The 19,017-nt window shown below is 40.6% G+C and overlaps 1 protein-coding gene across 14 annotated transcripts in view; it reads right to left on the bottom strand.

Annotated features, from left to right (window-relative positions):
* RIPOR3 (RIPOR family member 3) overlaps nucleotides 1–17,936 on the bottom strand; it is a 54,568-nt gene extending 36,632 nt beyond the window's left edge. For 8 of the 14 annotated variants that reach the window (XM_087749651.1, XM_087749652.1, XM_087749657.1 and 5 more), the window contains exons 1-2: nucleotides 17,535–17,829; nucleotides 8,618–8,686 (exon numbers count right to left, since the gene is read on the bottom strand). The gene's annotated coding sequence lies outside the window, so the exon portion shown is untranslated. Of the gene's footprint in view, nucleotides 1–8,617; nucleotides 8,687–12,594; nucleotides 12,684–17,530 lie in introns of all 14 variants that reach the window. The other 6 variants (XM_087749646.1, XM_087749656.1, XM_087749647.1 and 3 more) reach the window with 4 other exon arrangements.
* Nucleotides 17,937–19,017: the final 1,081 nt, after the last annotated feature.

Genomic DNA, 19,017 nt, shown 5'->3' with positions numbered 1-19,017 from the left:
GGTGTTATTTTTACACATAATTTTATTTTTAAATATTACATTAGCTTTACTGGGAAGGACAACAGAGACATTCTATCTCCTAGTTGTGGAAACCGATCAGAGTTGATTTCATTTTGTATTATCAAACATAATCCTTTTCTCAGTATCAGATGAGCTCAACGTTTTATCGGAGCGACTGCAGCCTTGACCCTAAAATATGTGGCTTATATTTGTGCCTATATGGAGAATCCTCTTAGTAAGTGGATTTTTGCATAGGATAGTACATAGAGTTTATTGTAGGGTTGCCACATAGAATCTATGTCTTTTTAAAGCATGGTTTTATAAAATTCACTTCAGCTCCATGACAGCCAAACAAATTTGTCATTTATGTGTATTGGTTCCATAGCATCTCTACTGAAACTCAGTTTTCACTGTATGTGACCAAAATCAGTAGTGATTAAGTAGATGAACATTTAGGGACTTTAGAGACATTCTCTGGACTTACTCTAGAAACTATCTGCGATTCCAACTAATCATCTGCTGTTTCAAAAAACCCTTCAGACAAAGGTACAAAGTTACTCATTCCACTGCCGTGAATTTATTATGAACTCCACCACAATAACTGTTTTCTTGCTATAACTGCATCTGTATTAGGGCTTTAGCTGACAGAAATATATATTGCAAACACTTCATAGGTGAAAAGACAACCCTAACATTATTACACCAGAAAATTTCTAGCATAAGTCAAATTTAAGAGCAATTTTACAAACTAGACTGCATTTGTCTACCATCACATTGATGTAATCACAATTATTTTTCTTCCTCTCATTTATTTCAAAACTCGGGAACAATGGAATTAACTAACACTTCTGGATGCTTATGATGGGTGGTATCCATTTCAAAACACTTGTGGCAGACAATGGCATTTGAGTCTTTCATGACACTGATAAAGAAAAAAAATCAGATTGCCACAATGTGTTACAACACCGTCAAACTTTTTGAACAAAGTCTTAGGGCTGATCTGGGCCTGAACCACTGAAGCTTTTTGTGATTTCAATGTACCCTGGGACAGGCTGGAAATTTCTAGAACTTGGCACTTACTTTGCAGCGTTGGACATCTAAAGAATCCAGACCATTAAAATTAATGAAAGTCCTGAGATGTGATAACATCATGACTCAGCCCTAATTACTCTAAAGGTAGATGTAATGAAGGCTGACTGAGGAAAGAATGAAGTGACCATCTTGTGTACAGCACAGTGTTGAATCCACTGGGAAAATACACACTATATTTAATCTTTGCTCTCGAGCATTCTTTAGAAAAACCATTGACCTCAGTAGCAATGTCTACTTTGCTAGATAAACATTCCAAATTTATGATTAAAACCCCTTAACTTTTAAGCATTTTTGTTCAATTGTTAGACAAACATTCTATTTATACTGTTATTGGCAGAACTAAGAAAAAATTATCTGGTCATTTTTCTAGAGATGAAAAGTCATTTGAATTAGGGAGACAGAAAGTGCCCTTGATGCTACTTCTCAATATAGCTATTTTAACACAGCATTACACTCAAATAGGGATCCCTTCTTCAGATAAATCCTTTCTGTGGAAAGGATTCACAGCACAAGGATTCACAGCAGAATTTGAAAGGGTTATATGTAATTCACTGTAACACAGGAATTCTGACTTGTGCATATCATCTATTCAGAACTGGTGTCTTACACCAACACATATAACCTGCAACTAGTCCACCACACAGAGAGGGGAAGAGCCACTGCAATTACAGATATGGAACGTGTACGTTTGGGATTTTGTTTATCACATTTATATGGTAAAACAGATCTGTGAAAATGGAGGAAATGGAGACAAATAGTTGCCTGTGATGAGCTTTTGAAAATTTTCCCCTTAGTACTTTTATCATCCGCCTATGAAGCACTAAGAGGTAAATTTTGTTTCTCCCTTACACTTTTCCTGCTCTCCTGTCTCACCCCTACTCATCTCTTTTTCCTCCCTGGTTCCTATAATGGGAATAAAACAATGTAGACAGCTGAACTTGTTCAGCCTTCTTTGCAGAAAAATGCAATCCATGCAGGAAACCATCCTTTACCGAAGAAGTATGTTTAGCTACAGTGCTGTAAAGTCCACTGGATAGAGCTGTACAGAGCCATGAACAATCATTCTTCCACTCATACTCACCAGACATTTCTGCTGTTTTAAGACTGAGCAATGTGAGCAATTACATAGCAATTTTGCTGCAAGTTCTGCACATGTGTTCCATAGAACTTCTTGGCCTAAACCTGTTTAACTCAGATTATTAGACGGGCCCTTTACTTTGTACCAAACTTATATCTGTCGGGTTGTATTCTCAAAATCTCAAATTATTTAGGAATATAATCCCATTCTCAAAAGTAATTTAGGCTCTTAAGAGTTAGCTCCATTGATTTTTAATAAGAATTACATTCATAGCTCACATTATTTAGAAAGATGGGGCTTCAGTGTGTAACTCATTTGGGTACTTTTGAAAATTTTATCTAGGCAGATTCAACTCTTAAATATATATTTAAGTAGTTCATATCTGACATGCTTTCCTCCTAGCCATATTCAAGCTGTAAAAAGAAAATCAGATAAACGGCTTTGATCCAAGTTATTGCTTTAGTCATTAGGCCCTTCTACAGCTTTATGCCAGCTTCTGGAAATGAAGTTCTCGAGTCCAGGTTTCCTATGCAGCAATAAATTTAGAAGTCACAAGCAGTCCCCTCAGACAGCTTCTCCTGTGCTGGAGGTAGTGTCTCTGATGTAACCATTTCTAGTGTAGTTCTTTGAACACAGGACTCAACTTTCAAGTCCAAGATGACCTGCTTTTCAAGGCTGCGATTCATAATGTTACTGTATTTCTAATTAGTTTTCATCTAAGCATACAGATCCAAATTCTATTCTCGGTGACACTGGTGCACATCCAGAGGAAATTAATCAGTCATTTATTCCAGATTTCCAGTAGAATCCCAGCAGCAAATGTTGGACCATACTTAGTTAATGACCTGGAAACTATTTTTCAAGACATAATTTTGTGGTCAATTTTGTACCTCCCTCTAGTGGCAGCAGATATCGAACAAATGAAGCACAAAGGAGACCTTGTCACGGAGCACACACTGATGTATTGTGCCTATTTCTTTTACAGAAATTTGTTACTTGGAAACAAGGTTGGCTGTAAATCCCACTGTAACTTTTTGGTAATGTTGTAATAAGAAAAGAATCAGTGATTGCATATAACCAAAATCCCCATTTACTTCCTTTGCCAGTACGTGGCATATTCATATAGCCACACGTAGTTTCTCCATGCTTGCCTAGATCATAGCAATTCTGGTTGCTGTGAGTACTTTTGCACTGAGTTTTGCTTTCCTCTTCAGGGGAAGGCACAGAACAATTCACCCATTATCAGCTGATTTATGAGCACAGGGCTTGCCGCTAGCTCCTCTGGTTTCAATTTCAAACTTGATGACAAACTTGCAAGCCTGAATCAGAGATTCAGGAATGTGGCAGGCTCCACACGCTAGCCTGACTTGCAGCTTTTTCAGCTTTGGCGGAGTTTGAGTCTGCAGTTAGCTACATTATAATGAATACTTAAAAACAAATTCCTAACAAGAGAAGAAGCAGATGGCGCTGAGGGAGAGCAATTTACAAGTGATGAACAGGCTCTTCCATTTCTGACAAAGGAAAATTTGCCTAGAAGCAAGGCACTGAATCTTACCAATTCTGTCCTTAAGAGTTTCCTCCTTCTTAATTAGGAACCCCAAGGAACATTCTTCAGTAATACATCTCTCATTCTCCCTGTTTTCCCCCATCTATGCCTGAATGTATGTTACAGATAGACTTATCAGGTGTGATCTTGTCTCCATCCATCAGCTAATGCAGGAGCCTCCTAAACGCCTATCTAGGAGTCAATTATGAAATAAGGAAGGTCCTTCATCTCAGCCTTAGGGTTGTGGAAAGTCCCAAGCCTAAGCTTCAATAGAAACCACCATGATGGATGGATATATGTTTTGATTATTACACTGAGAAGGATATATTAACCAAAACAGATGACAAACTTCCAGTAATAGTGAAATTTGATGTTCAACAGTATGTGGGATGTATTTTGATGTCTTCAAACACTGAAGTCTGTGAATCACAACATGCTGGTATGTGTCCTGGGGCATGCTTCTGAAGTGGGAGAAACTATCTGTCATTTAGCTGTCTGATCAAGAAAATTGCCCCTTTATTAAGAAGTAAACCATTAAGTCGACTTCCTATGGCAACCATGTTTTATTCCTATAAATGTTACCAAGACAATCTTGTGACACAGAAACAATGAAGTTGCTAAGTTAGGATCAGTATCCCAAAGAACACTGGAAAAAGAGAAAGTATACAAAATGTCATATAAGAGGTAAATAAGAGAGAGAAAAGGTTTGTGCTTTAAAGCAAAGTATTTTCTTTAATGCTAATTAGACATAGACTTAGTTTTTTCAAAGTCAGTATTTCCCCTACTGATTAGTAAATCTCGGTACCTCTCTTAAGACAATGAAAAAGGGTGTATTTTTTAGGAAGAGGTATCAAAATCAAGACAATTTAGAATGTCTCTCATTGGCCAGCAACAGCCAAAGCATCAAAAAATCCTTTGGTGTGTTTGAACATTTTATCTAGGCTGAATTTACTCAGTATCTTCTAACACAGGCTTGAACTTGTTATATTTTCTAACAAATTAGGGTAGCTGTCATAGCAATCCTAACACTGTGTTCTGTACTAATGTTCCCTTTCTGTAGACACTCCACAAGCATGTAAACTGTACTTGTGGAAAAAAACAAGAACCTTTGAATATATATGGATATATCTGTACTTTCCCCTTCATTTCTTACCAGTTCTTAATACATATGCTCTAACATTCATGGCGCACATTTTTTACACTGTTATTCTCTGCTTTTATTTGGTTTGGGTTTGTTTTTAATGAGGTGAACTTTGCACAGCCCAACTCTAGCTCCTATAAAATCTGTGCCTTAAATGGCTAGATTTAGTGATTTTTGTATGGAAAAAAAAAAGGCCTACATACTAACCACACAGCTGTACTTGGAAACAGATGTTTTACCCCCTTTAAACTGAACTAATGAGGACGGGAATATGGAACAGATAGGTCAGGAAAAATTCTGTCTAGATTTTGAATTTGGAATTATGGAAAGAGTACAGAAAAGACTGGTGCTGCTGCATAAGGTGAAGGGAGAAGGATGGTAGTTCCACTGATGATGAAAATTTGCACTAAATTCAAGGCACTTCCACTTCGCCGCCCTGTTCATCCCAGTGTCAGTTCTATCCACTTAACTCACACAAGTATCCCATAATGAGCAGGCCAGATCCTCAGTTTATATGAACTGCCATAACTCTATTCAAATCAATCTGTTCACAGAAGTCCAGGATTTGGCTCTGTGTCTCCTTTGCATTTAGCAGGTGTGAAAGGACTCTAAATCACTTCTTTCAAGAGTTCTGTGAAACATAAAGTAGACCAATTATTTAGGATCAGATGCTGTGAAAACCGAAACTTCTGACAGAAATCTGACTAAACATGAAAATTTTTTAAACTAACTTTGCCCATCAGTGTGTTCTTAAAATGTAAAGTGTCTTCTGCTGCTAGTTCAGAAATAGGTAAGGTTTTTAGGACCATCACTACTTCTCTTCCCAATCTTGCTCCCACCAAAGTCACTGGGAGCATTGCCATTAACTTCAGAGAGAGGATGAACAAGACCTTTCTAGTCATGATTTGGTGCTCACACCGGAAAAATGCATTAGTGATGGCTTTCTATAGAAAAGACGCATCAGGTTTTCCCTCTAGTTCCTAGCTTAATCTTCTTTAAAAAATTATTCTTGATTTGTCTTTATATGCTCTTCATCAGTATGCTCCCTTGCAGTACAGAGCGGGCCGCTTGCACTAAGCCACAGCAGCAAAAAAGAATCTTCTGCTGTATAAGGCTTTGTGAGACACAGTCATTACATGCAGAGGAAACTGGGTTTAGTGGGGCCCTAGTTCCCCTGGGGACTACCATAATATAAATTATTAATAATAAAAATAAACATTGGCTAGCTTGAACTTCTCTTCTTTCCCTTAGAGCTTATTTTTGTGATGGAATTAGCTAAATAAGGCCCACTTGAAAGAATGCTTAATTGCAAACTGTCCAAACAAAACAAAACGGAACTAATTGGTTCTTAAATATTAAACATTCAAAAGGAGATGGCTTTGGAAACAGCTGAAAGACTAATGTATATTAGGATACATATGGTGAAGAGAGCAGTTAAGCAAAATGCAGTCTAAACCAGACTACATTTACTTTTAAACCAGATATTCAAGTGTTGTCAGTCTGGTTCTGCCTAGAAGACAGCCTTGGATTATTTCAAGCCTAAACAGAATTACAGCAATACTCTTTTGAAAATTATAAAATCAGAAGAGGCAAACTTGTGTACTGACTTCTGGACATAGTTTGCCCAGGAAAGACTACAAAATCTACGATGATCATTACTCCATGGAGTGCTCCTTAAACCTATTTCAGCCTAAAAAAGATAGTTTAGCAAAGACTACTGTTTCGAGTGTTTTTTCTAAAGCAGTTATTTTCCTGGAAGTTGGGTAGGGAGAGCTCACATAAACAGTTCTGACAACACATCTCTAAAGGAGAGTGGTGATGCCTTCCATCAGAATAACTGATTGCAGATCTGCCGTGGCCTTTATAAACTTCCTTTCTTCAGCCCTGTGTTTTTATTACTGCTATGTAATTCAAGTATTTCACAGTCAGCAAATAGAAAGAATTTGTTTGGGCATGTGAAAACTCCCTTTTGATATTCATTAAATGTTAATACAGTTGCCACACTTATTTCTTAAATCAGAAGTATTTCTAGCAAACCTAAAAAATTATATCTCTAATGTGAATGGAATTTGTAAACAAGAAAAAGAATTTCTACATTAGAAAGGAGCAAGAAGTTGATAAGTTATAACCAAAATTATACAGTAAAAATAATTTTAAAAATTAATTAGTGGTAGAAGAATTGTTCTTTGGAGGACCACTGTGTGCTGTGACATGAAATCAGACTAGTGGTAAGCCATTGAAAGTGCACTGCCTAATCAGTCCCACGTTTACTTTCTCACTTATCAATAACTGACATTAACAAGGCTTCTGCCAGAGATAATAAATTCCTGGAAATGTCAGGCTCTTGCACATCACCCAGCCCAAGCACAAGAGAGCTACTCACTGGAAAAAAAAAAAAAAAAAGCAGACATAATTCCAAGTGCCAAGCAGAAGTTGCTCAGTAGAAGGACCAGTTGAGATCAAACCACTTCAACATTTAGGGCAAAAGCTAATCTCATTTTAAGGTCCCTTGAAATGTTATGAATATCATCAACAAACACAGCCAGAGTCACTCATGAAAATGCGTTTCAGTTTTGTGCACAAAAAAAAATCCATCGGCTCTCTGTTTCAAACTTCTTCAAAGACTGTGAACCCAATTGTTTTTTCCCTGAGGACTTAAAGCTTTTACTGCAACTAGCAGTCACATCTGCTTAGTGTTACATATTTTTCAGCATCACAAGGAGTTTTTCTTAGACCTTGGACTGGTTTACTCAGCATCTATGTGTAAGTACAACAACAAAACTCCACCAGAAAAGATAACTGAGGTCTTCTGCCACTTTGTTTCTACCTCTCTCCCCAAAAGACACAGGCAATCCTGGCAAAAAGAGTATTCTATGTGAGCATTTTGCCAGCATAGCTAAATCTTTACGGGTTTCATTTTTTAACATTCTTCTTAGCGCTCACAGCTATGCCAGAAACTTTGTAACATAGATCTGCACAGTTACACAAGAAAGCTTTGTTGTTTTAATATATCCAGTATAGTTTTGAAAGGTATTAGTAGTCTGCAGGTAATGTAAAAAAATCCTTTGATGTGAACACCTTCTGCGTATCTATCCTACCAGCACCTCACTGCTATCAGAATATTGGTATTATTTACTACAAAAGTTCTCCTAGAATGAATGGAGCAACTCAGCAGGCCCATGCTTTCTGCCAGCACAGTTAAAACTATCCCTCAGACTTAAAACAATTATACTAACACATGCACAATTTTACTGTGCACTCTAACTGCTTCTATACTTGTGCCTTTTGCTAATTCAGCCATGCTGGTAAACGAAACCATTTTTCACAGTCCTTACCCAATTTAGCTGAGGGCAGGAATGTGTAATATAGACAGGGATTTAGCAGCTGTAGAGAGGGGCTTATTATTTGTTGCGTCTTTAGATACTACAAGGACTTTGCTAGTACAGATGTGCTGCTATAAAGCATCAGGGAAAAAAATAAATTATATTAGCATACAACACTGCCATAACCATATAGCTGCAGAAGCTTTTAATATCATACGGCTATATCATTAAAAAAATCCTCAACTGAGACAAAATTATAGCGGTACTACATTTAAGCACAGAACAAAGCTTAGTATGACTACATGGCAAGTGTAGAACAACTACAATTCTCAGTTTATAAAAAAATCTGTGGGTAAGTCCTTCATGCCTCATAAAACGAGACTTATTTTTGTGATGTAAATTGACTTAGTCTATGTTACCCAGACTCTATTACTTACCTATGAGCCGATTATAATTGAGACCACTCTTGAAGAATAGGATCGTGTCACTTCACAAAACTGGGCCCCCTGTAAGAAAGTTCTCTTAGTTCCCTTTCAACATGGAAGGAGTGAATTGTAATGCTAACATGCACACTGACTCAAGAGTATGAAGAGCTTTTACCCAAGACCAATGAGGAAAAGACTCAAGGTATCAATCAGTTCACTGTACAATACCGATCCTTAGTTCATCAGTTCCTATTGTCCTAACAGAACAAGGACAAACAACAGTCGCCTTCAGAATGTGGTATGTAGGGAAATGACAGTCAGGTTTGCATTAAGTTATAGCTATTAGAGCTGCAGAGAGATCTCACACAAAAATGGATGGCCAAATGCACAGTCCATATTCACATAGCTGTTGCTTGATGGATAATTTGAAGAGTCTTGGTGATGGATGAGATCACCAGCAAAGAACTTTAGATTTCAGGACAACAAATAGGCAAAACAGTTAAATATCACAGTATTGCGATGACTCCAGTGATATCAAAGGCACTATGTGTGCACTGATCTGCTTTTTTGGCATCAGAAAGGCACGACTTGTGAAAGACATAGTTATCACACATCTTGCCAGATGAGCCCAAGATGATGGCAGCAGTGTCCGGAATGCTGAAAGCTGCTATAAGCACAACAGTGATACGCCTCCACATTAATGAGGAACCATGCCTGGCTGGAGAGGCAGTAGATAGAACAGTATGTCCCGGTGATGTTCTGTGTCCCCTGGCAGTTTTCCCACCCTTGCAATATGACCCGTCAACCATCAGTGCATGGATCATTGATCTTATGAACTCACATTTGTGATCCTCTACAAAATTATCATCGAGAATGTACAGTCCAGAGAACTTACTGGCAGAAAATCACTCTTGGGTGATCTTCAAAATTCAGAAATGGCCATTCAGATACAAAATATACATGTTGACAAGTGATTCCAACCACATACTAATCCAGATCTAGAATTAAATCCAGATCCTGACACAGTTACAGCAGCAATGGCACACAGTGCATTCGATATTATAACAGAAAAATGGTGTTTTGCTCCATATGACTTGGCTTACTCAAGAGCGATATTTTACAATAAGCTACAGTTTTACTGCATTGTAAAGATAATCTGACAATTACAGGTCAAAGTATACTTGCTTATTGCTTTAAATGAAACTAAAAGCAGTCAAATTCATATACATATGGGGGAAAGATTCATCATGTATTACTACAGCTCTGGAGAAAACAAGCTAGGCTGGGCAGTCACAGAAATTATGTCTGGACTGGAGATCTTACCAGAACAGGCAGTATATGTTCTCATCCAAAGCCTTCTCCTGCAGAGCACATACTCCTCAGACTTGTGGTTTTGTTTGTGAAGAACCCAAGCTCAAGCAATTTTGAGATACTTTGCACTGCTACTTACTTGTTCTGCACTTCTGATGCTTGTTTGCAGGCAGCTAGGATGCCTGCACTGATTTTCTAAGGTTATTTAAATTCTTCTTTATTTGTTAACAAATTATGTTGGTTGCACAACACATTGGCATGTGAACACTTCAGAAAAAGGGAGGGGCACAACTCAGCCTCAGTGGAATTGGGAACAAGATCCAATGACTTCAGCGGAGTTACACAAAGGATAGCTCTATTGTTTCAGTGGGAGTTGCGGTTAATTAAAGTAGTATTTCCCGTCAGCTTTCTACATGCGGGACTCTCTTCAAAGGTGGCATTACCTTCAAGATCACTGTGTGGGCTTCCATTTCGGACAAGAATAACAAAAGCCTAGTGACAGATTTTCATAAAGTCTGGGCATATACTATTGTACTAAAAGCATGAAAAAAGGCACACAGTAATGAGCAGTTATATGTATCTGTATAACAAACATATAGTGATGCTGAAGCTGTGATGTTACTGATGGAATTAAACCGATACAGTTTTAGACACGATCCATCCATTTTAAGTGCACTTTTGTTTTATCTTCCATTGTAAAAATCAGGCAACTAACTTGCTACAAATCAGTTATCTTCAAAACTTTAGAAAAGCCTGTGGACGTCCCGTATAGATCAAGTATTAGCCGCATTTTCACACACAGTTACCCAGTATGTACGCTCTATTGTAATAATTGCTCAAACAGCTTCAAATGCATCTGGAATACCTCTCTGTGTCAAATCTTTTTGAAAACCCTGGCCCTACTATTTTAACTTTACAGATCTCATAAAATAAAATCCTTCCTTATAATCCAGAGAAACCTTCTAAACTCTTTTTTGTGAAATTTCAATTACATAATGTAAAAATTGCAGAAATTCAGCACATAGATGAACTGAAGGTTATTTACGTTGTATTTTGTCTGCACAAGGACAAATACGAACCTATTCATGCTAACACTAAAGCAGTAAACACTAAGATTTTAAAGCACACTGAGGTCTTTGAATTGCCTCCCTGTTTGTTTATCTGTTGAGTCCCAGTGTTGGAGAATGATTTTTCCCTCTTCAAGAATGTGGCAATTTAAATAATAAAACAGAGGTTATGTAAGTGCAGAGAATTACGGAAAAAATGTAAGTGGAAAGTACATATTTTTAAAATGCACTTGTATAACTCAAATGCAGCTGAACTGACATTATTCAGACTTTCCAGTCTTATTCAACACTGGATTGAAACCAAGCACAAGAAATGTCAGGCCCAAAGGACATTTTTAAGAAAATTATAAGTACCTATATTTCTAGTTTACAGTGTCTGTCTGGGAAAGCTCTACCACCTAAAGAAAGACTAAACTATCTTCTCATGGGATCAAACAAAAGGGACGTGAACTAATTAAGGCGTCGTTTGGATCAGCTTGCAAACATAATGACTGATTCAGCCCTAAAGAGCACCCAAACCAGAAACCTGGATTCAAATATCTGTGGTCTTCTAGCGAAATATGGATGCAGATTCAGATCCAAATTTTACACTGAAAGTTCATTTCTAACCTGTGCAGACACAAGCTCTGCATTCTTTCCACACCCAGAATTGGAGTTCTGCCTGAATAAGGAATGCAAGAGAGAAATGAATTTCTTATCTTCATGGCAGATCTTGTTTGGTGATGTACATGCCTGTGAACCTGCCAAAACTCAAATGTGTGACATGGTATGCAATCTAATTCCAAAACGGATAGATTTCAAAAGATTACTCTTGTAGGACACTTAAAATAAGGTTGAGCTATTTTCATAAGCATAAGTAACTGTTTCTAACTCTAGTATACCTGGATATATTCTGATTCTTCTGTTACAAACAATTTTCCTTAATGGAAAAGTGAAGATCCCAGATTTGTACGAAAAATGAGTAACAAAGGGAATAAATGATGTATTTCCAAACTGAGGGACATTTAAAAGTATGGCTAGATGAAAAAAGATTTAAAAAAAATTCACAGAGGGAAAATAAGAAACAAAACAAATAAACAAATAATACAATAAGGCTTCTTGGCATAACATTCCATGTCCATTATCCTCCAAAATCACACGGTAGCATTATGCATACAGATGCCTATGGTAAAATTTTTCCATCACTCCAGAGAGTCATGAACTTCACCCTTGCTTTTGATAAGATAAATGTAATTATGTTTCCTTCAGCTACCCAGCCAGCAGTATTTCAAAATTTGCAGGGAGAAAGAACTTCCAAATGCACAAATGACAAAGAACTGCAGAAACAAGTCTCTTTATGTGTGGATCTTGGCCTTTTTTAAATTTTCCCAGATTGTTCAGTCAAGTTTATACAAGAAATGCCCACCAATGTTAGTTACAGATGCTGTATTTTATGACACGCCTCTGATAAAACTGAAATCCTAGTGCAGACACAATTCCATCAACATTTTTGTTAGTTTAAATTAATTTGGTCAAAAATCAGCATAAATTCTATAAGAAAAATCTCTTTTTGCAAATCCTAGATGTATCCACATCTGGAGAGTTTCTGACACAATTATTACATGCTCCAACCTGTTCTGCTGTAGCTGTGGGCTTCCTGGATGTTTTTCTTGTTATTCTATCCCAAACATCATGCAAAACTGTAGGATGCAGATGCCCTTCTGTGGTCAAAAAAGTGAAAAGGTAATTCATGTTGCATTTTGTTCAGACAAATACTTTCATAATAGTTGAGAAAAGAATACGTTGAATAAAGTATCCTGTGGCAACTACTCTGAGAAAAAGAAATACTAGCTAAACTCAAGGGCTTTGGCTGCTTTAAGGCTTCCTAGGCAAGATTAAATAAAAATATTTCCTATGTACATTCCCTCTTTTCATCAGCATGTCAACTGTAGTAAGTAAGAATGTGCTATTAATTCTCAGCATCAAAATCTGGGATAATTTTATATAGTCAAATGTTTCCTTACTTTCACAGAAACAACTATTACTGGAAATTTTTTCCAAAGCATGTTGCAAGTGGAACTAAGTAAATCAGCTAGCACACTGCACACTTTTCAAGGAAAAAGTTTGTAAAAATGAGTCAGGATTTAATAAAAAATGTCTCTGAGGTACGTAACTCATGCCCACAATAGAATATTTTTCAATTTTCAACCCCGTATAGAGAATTTTAAAACGCTAACAGATGTATGAAACAAAAAAAAAGCAAAATTCTCCCTTATTGTCTCCTGTGAGCAGATATAACACACATAGAAACCAATGAGAGGCTCTAAAACATGAACACTGCTTTTATATTTTCCACTAGAAAGACAATTTGCTTGCAATTCCTTCTCCCTTTAAATTGTTTCTGTGGCAACACATCTGGTGCTATAATTCTGGGCCAGAACATTAACTATCCTGAAAGAAGAAAGTTATGTCCTTGTTCTGGTCTGCAAGAATGTGAAGGCAGAGAGAGATCTGCAAATACATGTAATCAGATAACCCTTTTCGCGTTCATAGGCGCACAGAGTATTAGCTACCGATACACATAGCTTAAAATTACAAGTTTAAAAATGTTTCTATAATGATTAGAAAAAACTCTTGTGGTGAGCACACATTCTATGAGCCAGCTTTTTTTAAACAAAATGACGAGTGCTTTGTTACCACTGCGCCTACCATATGAAAAAAGTGAGGAAAGTATTCGGCTAAGAGGAACAAGTTTCATTCCCTAATCATAAATATAACCCTTCCTACGTAACGGAGAAAGATTGATATTGATTTCTTATCATCTCCCCGGTTCTATGCAGACATTACTGTATTATCACCATTTTACAGATGAGATGATATGTCAGGAGGACACAAGGCCAAAATGTCCGAAGTGTCTGTTAAATTCAGATGCCTTTACTATTAGTTACCCATACTGAAACATGCAGCCCATGGCTCTCTGAGCTGTTGAGGACCAATAGATTTTACTGGCCTTACTTGAAATTATAGGAACCTATTGACGCCTAATGTAAGTCTTGGACATCCCCGCTTGAGCATGCCAGCATTCTCAGAATTTGTAGTCTGAACAATTTAGTTGCAGAGAAAGGAAAGAAAAACAAGAACAAAAGCTTACAGCCCCAATTCAGTTTGCTATGTCAACAAGTGAATAGGTTTTTTAATCACTAATAATCCTGACATGTCAGTCTGAAATCTTAGAGTCATGCTATATGACTGTAATCCAAAGCAAGTTATTACAGGTATTTTACAGTGCAACTGAGATTGACACCTCAAGATATAAACTCTACTGTGATCTTAATTCATGATACAAGGGCCAGAGCAATTTGCAAGGGCTACTGCATTCACTTAACTCAACCTGGAGTAGCAAGAGTTAAAAAAATAATGAAAATGGATTTTTGCTACTCCATCAAGCAGATCAGGGATGAATTCATGGAAATAACAGATCTGACGAATAACAAAATATCACTAACACAGTTACTTTTCCAATAATAATTGCATTTTAAGTTCCCCATGAAACAAATTTTATTATTTAATTTGAAACAGCTAAATTCAAATCTAGATAAGTTACATATAAATCACTTTGCTAACTACACTTACAGTATTTTCTGTAGTAGTGACAAAGAAGGCAAGATCGTCCTGGTGTTCTGATCCTCTAAATTACTAATGATTAAATGCATTGATTGGCTGAAAACCAAGTTTTCTCCTTGAAAAGTTGAATTGAATAAAAATTATGGCTTTCAGGCATTCTGTCTTTGAAGACATACTGGTTTAAAGCAATCTGTGCTCAGGGAGAATAAACTGGCAACAGAAATGGAAAAGTTTAAAAAAGTGGATAAAAATTGGTATTTCATAAATATGTATGTCCCTCTTGCACTATTGGAGGTGCCATCTTATGATTAGAATTAAACCCAGGACCCTGAGCACCTCTAGTCATTAAAGGCTGGCTGATGTCCTTTGCAAGACTTGCTGTCTGTATAATTTTGGATTCTCACCAGCCAATCACCTTCCAAAACCCAGTTCTGGCCAATAACAGTCTGGATAATTCAAGTCTGTCTGTTCCCTTTTTTTCAGCCTTTTGGCTAAGATCGAGTGCGTTTATTTAACTAATATTAAACCTACTATTTTACATAAAATATCTCCTTCACTTCCAATCTAGCCTTTCTATTTATTCCATCCAAATGGCATAATTAACAAACCTTCTGAGACAGTTCTCACTCCCTTGCTTTATCTTGTATAACTTCCTACACACTGAACCTCTGTTTTGTCCTGGTGTACCATAACTCCACATTATCACTCCTCAAACCCCTGAGAAAAAGACACATTAAAATCATAACTTCCCGCTCCCTGTAGACCGAGTCTGGTTTCCCTTTCTAGCCATAATGGCTCTATTCCACTTCTCAGGTTCTTTATGAGGATATTGCAAAGGAATACTTGTGAAGGAATTAGCTGTGGAAGGGAATAAAGTGATACTGGTGGATCTGCTACTACAGGGTCCCAAATCCCTGCCTGGATTGCTCCTAAGGAACCCAGGGCTAGAGTGAAGACTGTAGAGCAACTGTACGGCTGCTCTTTGTCTTGACAGAAGGAAATCATCTCATCTTTATACTACCCTTAAGGGAATACCATTACATAACTCACTGTTTGGCCTATATTTCCCTGTTCTTGGCTCCGTGCTGTTAACAGAAATACCACTGCTTCACTGCAGTTGCTGACTGACTCGAGAATCGAGCACTAAATAGGAAGGCAGGACCTGTCATCTCAGAGAAGCCCTTTAATTCCTCTAAACAGTATCCAGACTCTAATCAGAGGAAAGTTTTACCAAGCTAGTTGTTTGCTACCGTATCACATGTGTTGTATCTCATGCTAGTTTCTCTCTAGACATGGGGCATAAAGTGGGCTTGGCCTGCCATTCAATAACAGCTCCATCCCATTTTGGCAGGTTTTGTGCAGCTTCTCCTGCACTACTACATGTGCTGCTTATGTCATCCACTCTGCAGAATTCAGAGCAGCAGCATGTAAGTGATCAACGGCACAAAAAATGAATACAACAGAGAAGTTTCTAATATGCATGTTCCTTTAGACACGACATCTTTCTCAGATGTGCCTCTCCATTCAAGATGAAATGTTCCCTCAGACACATTTTGCATTGTTTACTACCCTTACAAATGATCTTCCTCTGCTTTCTTTTTTAATTAAGGTCTTTCAAAAAAGAATATGTAATGCCCCTCATTAATAGGTGTAGCTCCCATTTTACAGCTGTGGAAACACAGGTAGACACAGATTAAGTCTTGATCCTAAGAAAGGAAATGACTGAATCAGGAGTTTTGAGTACTGGTGCTGTACTCTGACTCTGATTCAATACTCAAGAAATGGCTCAAGAAATATGTAACCTTATTTTTCAAATTCCTTCAAGTTTCTTTGGTTGATGAACAGCTCAATTTCCATATGGCCCAACTTATTTAAAACACTTTTTAAAAGGGGAAATTAAACTCTCTCTGAAGCAAAATGTAACTGGGCTGTGACCCAAAGCCTCAATTTGTATTTATGAGCAAATAAAATGTACTCTCTGCACAGACAAAAAGAGTTAACTAAAATATAACCAGCTTATACAACGACACCTCCAAAACGCAAACCCTATAGGATGGCATAAACATTGTCCCGCTCCTCTAACTTTTCCACCTGCTCCAGCCAGGCGTTCACCTCCCAGGGGCCTCCTGGGTGTTTCCTGGCGTGAATGTCTTTACCCCTGGATAAAAAGCTACCGCACCTCTTTGCGCCGGTGCTGCCTCTGCAGGCATATCAGCATCCTTCAAAGCTTGCCTACTTACACATGCCCACAGACTCCTAAGGAGCCTACCCCCACCATGGGTGACATGCACGCCCCCTATGGGTGAGATGCCCCCCCACGGGTGACATGTCCCCCCCATGGGTGACATGTTCCCCCCATAGGTGACATGCCCTCTGCCATGGGTGACATGCCCCCCCATGGGTGAGATGCCCCCCGCCATGGGTGAGATGCCCCCCTCATGGGTGACATGCCCCCCCATGGGTGACATGACCCCGCCATGGGTGATATGCCCCCCCATAGGTGACATGCCCTCTCCCACGGGTGACATGCCCTCCCCCATGGGTGACATGCCCCCCTTAGGTGACATGCCCCCCCCATAGGTGACATGCCCTCCCCCACGGGTGACATGTCATCCCCCCATGGGTGACATGCCCTCCCCCATGGGTGACATGCCATCCCCCCATGGGTGACATGCCCCCGCCATGGGGGATGTGCCCCCCATAGGTGACATGCCCTCCCCCACGGGTGACACGCCACCCCCCCATGCGCGCCATGCCCCCACCATGGGTGACATGCCCCCCCCATAGGTGACATGCCCTCTCCCACGGGTGACATGCCCTCCCCCATGGGTGACATGCCCCCCTATGGTGACATGCCCCCCCCAGAGGTGACATGCCCTCCCCCACGGGTGACATGCCCTCCCCCACGGGTGACATGCCCCCCCCGGTTCCCTGCAGCCCTCACCTACCGACGCGCTGCCGGTGTTGCCCGTTGCCCCGCGCCTCTCGCACGCCCGTCTCCCCGCCGGGTGCCCGCAGCGGCCTCACCGACGCGCCGCTGCCCCGTACCTCCCGCCGCCGGGCCGGGCGGGGGTGGCGGCCGGCGCTCCGCCGGCGCGCAGCGGGGCGGGACGCCGCCTCTCCCCGCCCGGAGCCGGAGCCGGCAGCCCGCGCCCCCCGGGCGTCCCCGGCGGGACCCGCTCCGCGCTCCTCCGCGGCCAGGCGCTGCCTACCTGCCCTGGGGGCGGCGGGGCGCGGAGAGCGGCTCCGCACTGCTCCGCACGGTTCCGCACGGCTGCCGCGGCGCGGCAGGGCCCGCCGGGAGGGCCCCGATAGCCGCCGCTTATCGCCGCCGCCTGTCACCCAGCTGGGCTCCCTTTCCAGGAAGCCGCGGCTCCGGAGCGCTCGTCTGCTGCTGGATGCCGATCGCCCCGTCCCGCTCGCTGCCTCCCTCCCTCCCTCCGACCCCCCTCATCCTGGCAGGGGGGCTGGGAAAGCGCAGCGCGGCTCCAGCACATGCCGAGCCTGCGGTCACGGCCCGGACCCTCTGCTATTAATCAGGCAGCATCCCAAGCGCCCCCTTGCTTACTCCAGCTGTTTTACTCCGGGCCCCGCCGCGCCGCAGGGCAACGACAAACCGGCTGCACAGGCGGGGACACCCGCCCCTGCCCCCCCCGGTTACTCCTCCGTTCCCCTGCCCCAGCTCTTACCCCTTCACTTCTCAGGCATCTTCTCCCGTGCCCAGACTCCCTCCCTTCCCATCTTCCCCATCCACTGCTCTCTCCTCCTCTCCCCTTACCCACGCTCTCGCTTCACTATCCCTTTTAAGACTCCCTCCTCTCACAACCCTCACTCTTTCCCTAATCATCATCTTTCTTTCTCTTCTTGCCTCCTCCCTTTTTCCATCCTACCCTCCCATAGGTTTTCTATTATTGAAGATGTGTAATTAGCTGTGTCTTTGATTCTTTGCTAACCAAAGCCCTCTCCGAGCCCCTTCTGCTGCACCCACTACTGACCTCCTCGTTGCTTCTCCAGGCAGGTACTACTCCTCGAGAATCAGCTCCCTTCTGCTAGCTTTCCAGGCACCTTCCAGATAATCCTGGCAAAGAGATGTGAAATGGTGATGTAGAAAGCAGGCTGCAATCCTCCCCCGTTCCTTGCCTCGCCATGTGAACCCACACCTCTTTTCTTCCGAACAATGCCTTGCCCGGCCTTTTGTAAACACAACTCACAAACGTGTTCCTGCCTTGGGCACAGCTCCTTGGGTTACGGTATGTCTCATCCCTCTTCCCTCTTCCATTTTCCCCTATGTTCTTAGCACCGTTTCCCCATAGGGTTAGCGTGCTGATTGACTGACAGCGCGGGAAGCTAGACACTCCCCATGAGGAAAATGAGCTGACTGTACGGAATCTGGACATGATCTTACGATAACTTTATTACTAATAGTGTCTG

This window comes from Nipponia nippon, unplaced genomic scaffold, assembly GCF_047370975.1.
Source record: "Nipponia nippon isolate SJK-2023a ecotype South Korea unplaced genomic scaffold, ASM4737097v1 scaffold_13, whole genome shotgun sequence".
NCBI lineage: Eukaryota > Metazoa > Chordata > Aves > Pelecaniformes > Threskiornithidae > Nipponia > Nipponia nippon.
The sequence above is the reverse complement of the archived record's forward strand: the minus strand, read 5'-3'. Positions and strand labels throughout refer to the sequence as shown.